The sequence below is a fragment of the Carassius carassius genome, chromosome 11 (genome assembly GCF_963082965.1).
Source record: "Carassius carassius chromosome 11, fCarCar2.1, whole genome shotgun sequence".
NCBI lineage: Eukaryota > Metazoa > Chordata > Actinopteri > Cypriniformes > Cyprinidae > Carassius > Carassius carassius.
Genome location: NC_081765.1, coordinates 17460410 through 17466708, shown reverse-complemented (window position 1 = coordinate 17466708; position 6299 = coordinate 17460410). Strand labels below are relative to the sequence as shown.

The following is a 6299-nucleotide window of genomic DNA, read 5'->3' as shown; positions in this document are numbered from 1 at the left end:
TTGTAGAAACTTGATTTGCTGTTCTCCAAGAGGTATGACAGAATACATTAGTTATTGATTAGCTGTAACTTCAGTAATTACTTATTAGTTATACAGTAAGAAACAGTATTTTAGTGTTACTATTATGTTTGTTGCTGTTGTAAAATCATCATGAAAATGTGAGATAACGATACATTAAAAAAAGGAGTAAAATTATAAACAGGAAGGGGGATAAAACCATTATTGAGAATCTTTTATTTATTTATTTTTCACTAAAGCTTTTGGCAAGAAAAAGTCAGAATAGTTACACTTTGATGTACATCCAGTGTGGTTAATAATAATAGAAATAATTCTTATTTCAGGCATATTGACACAAACCATAAGTTAAATCCATGGGGATTTGTGTTTCACGGTGGAGTTGATGGCTATAACCGCTGTATTACTTACCTGAGATGTTGCACAGACAACTTCATCAACTGCCTTGCAATTTTCCAAAATGCAGTGTATCTGTTTGGACTCCCACATCAAGTCAGGGGTGATGCAGGTAGTGAGAATATTGATGTTGCAAGGTTTATGATTGAGAATCGAGGGGCAAACAGAGTAAGCTTTATGGTTGGTTGTAGTGTTCATTATCAACGCATCGAAAGATTATGGGCAGAACTTAACAGGGTGGTGTCAGCCTATTTTAAAGATCTTTTCCTTTTCATGGAAAATGTTGGCATTTTAGATAGCAACAACCCACTTCACATTATGGCTCTTTATCATGTTTACCTTCCAAGAATAAACAGATCTGTTGATGAGTTTATAAGCCAGTGGAACCACCATAGTTTAAAGACAATGGAAAGCAACTCTCCACTGCAACTTTGGACAGCTGGGATGCTCCAACTTCCTGAAAATCAAGGACAACTCAATATTGCGCATGTGCAAAGACCTTTTATGATCATCGCCAGTGTCATCCTGAGTTAATCACAGTAAATCCCTTGACTGACGATGGAAAACATGGAATAGAACTTTTTTTCGCAGCATGTAACTTGCTTGAAATAAATACTTAGTCTGCTAAGTAATTTTGGTAATGTTTATCATATTGAAGTTATTGTGGTGACAGAAAAGGGCATTAGCATGTAAAATTATGATTTAAACACAAAATACACTTTTCTTTCACGATGAACCATTGAACATTATCACCATATAAATAGTGTATATTATATGATGTATCCTTGTAAACGTTGTAACGTAACCCTGTTGTTCAAGGTGAAACCTGTATTTTAAGTTATTAAATACATTAATTGTATGTAGTTTTGTGTAGTGTAATTTTGTAACTACAGTATATTACATAAAATGAGAATAAATGCTACACTTAAAGTCTTGGATGCACAAGTCCCACCACTGTAGACACTAAAAAAATATAAGCCAGTGAACAAAAAGTAGGAACAGAAAAACATTTATTTAAAAGAAAGCCATACACAGCCTATAATGAAATAGCAATTATGTCATAACAATGAAACCGGGGAACATGGCTGTTCAGGTTAGAATACTGGAACATATAGCTTGAAATATATAAAATGTATATAAAATTGAAATCTTAAAATGTAATGAAGAACTTTGATTTCTTTTATTGTTTTTTTATGTGTTGTTACAGTAAATGCAGAATGTTGGTATCAATGAATAACAAAGTGAAATAACAGCAATAGCATGAACAATCTAACATAAATGCCTCAAAAATATTACCTCTCACGCTCTTCCAAATCCTGGTGAATTGCGTATTGCAAAATCCATGTCAGATCTGAAAGCAGTGTGCACTGCATGAACTGATATGCCTAGAATATTTTCACAAGTATTGGCCACTGGAAATCGGGAACAGTTAATGAACTCAAGTCTTGGCTTTGGAGAGAAACCCAGTGCTGGAATGCTGTCACATCCAGTGAAGAAAACAAGAACATCCTCCAGAGAGACATTGTTTTCAACTGTAAAACAAAACAAAAAAAAACAGTACCACATGTCTATGTTAAATGATACCACTGAAGTAATGGAAAAATTGTTTTAAGAGTAGTTATATTTGAAAGGGTTGCTCATAATGTCACATGCAACACTAACAACAGTCTGGTGAGTATAAAGAGCCATTTAGCAGAATAAAAGATAGGAGTTGGTGAAGACTGTAGCAAATAATCTTTCTCCACACCTCTCCTGTGTATAAGGCAAGGTTAAAAAAGAAATGATTGATTGATTCAGTGTGGAAGAACTTGACTGGTCTGCATAAAGCTAACTCCAAATCCCAGCTGAACATCTCTGGTGTGACTTTGTAGACCTTGAGCCAAAAACTCATCACCAAACACCAATGACATGTACATTCACTATATGGACAAACGTATTGGGACACCCCCTTCTGTAGAACAGAAAAATGCACTTCCAAAACTGTGGCAACAAAGATGGAAACATAATTAATGTATTTAAAAGTTGATTTCCATCTCTGTTGCAACAGTTTTGGAAGTGTCTGAATGAATGTACCCATATTTACAAGTCACTGGTGTTTGGTGATGAGTTTTTGGCTCAAGTTCTGCATTTAAAGTCCCACCAGAGGTGTTCAGCTAGGATTAGGAATTGGACCAGTCAAGTTCTTCCACACTGACTCAATCAATCATTTCTTTTTTAACCTTGCCTTATACACAAGCATTGCCATGTTAGAATAGAAAGGGGTCCTGTCCAAACTGTTGCTATAAAATTAGAAGCACACAATTTCCTAGAATATAATTATATACTTTAATATTAAGATTTGCACTCATGGATATTACTAAAGAAGTCATACCTGTTCATTGAAAGGGGATGACCCAATACTTTTGGAAAAATTAGCTTTAAATTATATATTAATGTATTTATAGTACATAAACACCAATTCAAACATTGCAATATAAATATATATTTTTCCACCATTGTCATGTACCACTATGATGGAGCCAAAAACAATTTTGAAAATAACGGCTTGCGTTGAAAACTGTAAAATACTAAACTTACTTTTCAGCATCCTGAAGATAGTCTTGCCAGAAAGCCAGGGTCCGGCACTCTGCTTGAAATGCATTACTCCCTCTTTCGGAATGAATGATTTGGAAGAGATTCTCCACATCATTTGAGGTTAAGGCCTTTTCAGCCTTCACAAAAAGGCACTTTGACTGAACAGGATAGTTTTGGAGAGCATCTAGGACACCCAGAGACGTTAAGCCATCTCTGAACCTAATAAAAAGGAAACACACTGTAATGTGTAGTTTATGTGATTTGAAACATGTAGCACTAGTATTTTTCATTTTTAATTAGATAAGGTTACACAATGAATTATTATGTCAACCTGTACTGGTGCACTATAACATGGAAGTTGAGGTCAATCATTAAATTTTCTTATACTGTAGACACACTTTGTTAGCAACTCAAAAACTTTGAAAAACACATGCTTTCCTCTTCTATCTCTTGTATATCTGCGATTTTACAGCCATAAAACTATATTTAATTTTTCTGACAAAGTACAATTACATTATGTGTTCAGATATAAACATACCTTTCAAATGGTGCACGGGTCCGCTGAAGGACATACCAATGAGCCAGATCCAAAGCAGTCTCCTGTTTGTTTTCCAGTGTTATGCGTACATTGTGACCAGCAAGTCTGATTAAGCTAGCAGCCTGTGCAACTGCATTTTGTAGTTGTGAATCAGTCTGGGCCTGTAAGATCTAAAAATATATATATAAAAAAAAAACATTGTTTGAATGAAGATATACAACTATTAGCTGTAACTTCAATGTTAATGAGTGCATGCAAAAATAATAATTTATATCAAAATACAATATAATTAAAGTAAAATATGCCTACCGGCTGCAACTGTGACCTTGTTTCTTCATCTGTAATATCTTCAGTTTTAACCTTTACATTGTAAGGGGCCCTTTTGAAGACACTCATACATAAGTTCAGACAGGAAACATGGACTCTGCCCCCCATGGGCAAATGACATTGCCAAGATCTAGCCAGCATAGAAGTATGCATTGTCTTTCATCGCCATTATCAAATGAAATTAAAACATCATGTCACAATGCCACCTATCTGTGTGAGGCTGTAAAACCTTTTTTTTTTTATCAAGGAGTGAACTTTTAAATGTCCTTTCTCAAATAAGCATTGTAAGTACAACATCTGAAGATTCTTACATTTCCTACTAAATCATTCAGGTACAACATATTTAGGAATCCAAGAGAAATCATTTACTTGACATCAATATGAATTTATAAGTAGTATACCTTTGGAGTTGCATGTGAGGACTTGAGCATTAGATGGTCCTTCAAAGATGACAATTTTGTCCTTGATTTCATGTAGAGAGTCAGAAAAACTCCTGAGTAGGCCCTCCATTGTCCATAGCACCCTCAGATGTTCCATAGTCATCAGTAAACTTAACATCCACCTTCTTCTCGGGTGAAAAATTGGATCTGCCCATTGATCTGGATGTTCCATCCCACACATTTCTTCTTATGATATTGAAGCGTACAATGCTGTCATTATTTACTCTTGAACCAATCTGCTCCATTATTCTCTCTAAAGTCATCCTTGAATCACTGAAACAATAATAAACAATGAAACAATACACCAATGTCAATGGTAACTCGCCCATAATGTAACATACAAAAAAAAATATATTTTTATTTTATATGTTTTATACACTTTTACACCATGATTTAAACAAAAATGTATTAAATTAAAATAAAATTATAAATATTGTTGAAACAATAACCACAGAAACGAATTGATATGAGATAAAGAAAAAAAAAAACAATATTGTGCACACATAAATATATTTCTGAACCAGTTAGGTGGTAGCCTGTTTATTGCTACGAGTCTAGAAAATTAAGCTATTGCTATGATACATTAGAATTAAACATTTCTACATAAAATCTTCTACTGACCTCTCATTTGTGCTGGACTCTAAGGACCTTAAAATGGCTTCCTGGAGATCAGCGTCATCAGAGAGGTATTCTTCCTCAAATAGGTCAAGGTATGTACTAAAAAAATGCTGGGTGCATTGGTTTGGGTGGGACTATGGGATGCCCCAGTGGTGTTGCTAGCAGAGAAGCACGGTGTGTGTCCAGTGTCACTGAAAGTGGGACCAATCGAAAAGCTGTGGGTGTAGCCACTAAAGAAGGCAGATGTTTCACTAGACAAGGTAGCAGTCTCATCAATAGTAATGGCAGCAGCAACAGAAGACATGGTGAGGTTGTCAGCTGAGATGGGTGGTGCATTGGTGCAAATATCTTTAGTGTCAATACACCAAATAACTTCATCTCCACCAGAGATGGAAGGGGTATTACTGAAGAGACAATGGACTTCAACAGTGGAGATGGCTGAAACAACTTCTTTGGAAATGTCAGGCACACTACCAATGACTGTTTAAACAAGGAAAAATAGTTGGTTATTGTTTTATTAGGATTTCACTTTTATGAGAGTGTAAGCAACAGAACACATTTATATCTTCAACATTACATTATGTTGTAGATTTAAAATATATATAAAAAAATTGTATGGATGTAAATAAAAGTATTTACCACATTTGTCAGGATCCGATGTTTCTTTGAAATCATTCTTGTTTGTTTTGCTACTGTCTTCATCAGAACATGACTGTCAATTGAAGCAAATAAATAAATTTATAATAATAATTTTAGTAAATGTATGCTTCCAATACACTATGCTAACAACAAAACAATTAATTTGTTTTAATTGTCACAACATACTAGTAACAAAGTAAAATACAGTATTGCCATTGTCACCTGTAATATACAGTACTGTGCAAGTCAAATATAGTACTTTCAACCCCCCAAAAAAAAAATATATTTAATCTTAATGTTTTGCTTTTTTGAGTCTAGGGAAAATAATTTTATATAGGAAGTATTGTTTACATTTCTTTTGACATTAATTGTAATAATCCATTGTGATTTATGTATGCACAAAGAGTCTAACAACATCTGGTGCACCACAAAGAGATGTGATCTCACATCATCAAGTCCATGTGCGATTGGAGAAAAAGAAGAAACCAGAAGCCTAAATCCAGAAATGGGGCAACATCTCCAATATGCTTGAAGAAAGATCTAACAAAAATGCTGTAAATTTTGGATGCTTGTGTAACGGGAGGAGCACAAGACAGACACTTTTATTAACAGAAAATCAAATAAAACAGGGGATAAAGGTGGCCAAAGGGGAAGAGTGTCCAAAATAAACAGGGAATCTGGGCCCGGTTCCCCAAAACGTTCTTATCGCTAAGTAGTTCTTAACCTCTCTCTTAACCTTATGGCACGGTTCC

At 34.7% G+C, this 6299-nt stretch overlaps 2 long non-coding RNA genes across 2 annotated transcripts; both read right to left on the bottom strand.

The window, feature by feature from the left end:
* Positions 1-2993: 2993 nt before the first annotated feature.
* On the bottom strand, positions 2994-3973 carry LOC132152443 (uncharacterized). Its single transcript, XR_009436511.1, has 3 exons — positions 3833-3973; positions 3524-3693; positions 2994-3204 (listed from the first exon to the last, which is right to left on the bottom strand). It is a non-coding gene; the product is annotated as an uncharacterized LOC132152443 (long non-coding RNA).
* A 373-nt stretch (positions 3974-4346) lies between these two features.
* On the bottom strand, positions 4347-5670 carry LOC132152442 (uncharacterized). Its single transcript, XR_009436510.1, has 3 exons — positions 5548-5670; positions 4912-5388; positions 4347-4563 (listed from the first exon to the last, which is right to left on the bottom strand). It is a non-coding gene; the product is annotated as an uncharacterized LOC132152442 (long non-coding RNA).
* Between the last annotated feature and the right edge of the window lie 629 nt (positions 5671-6299).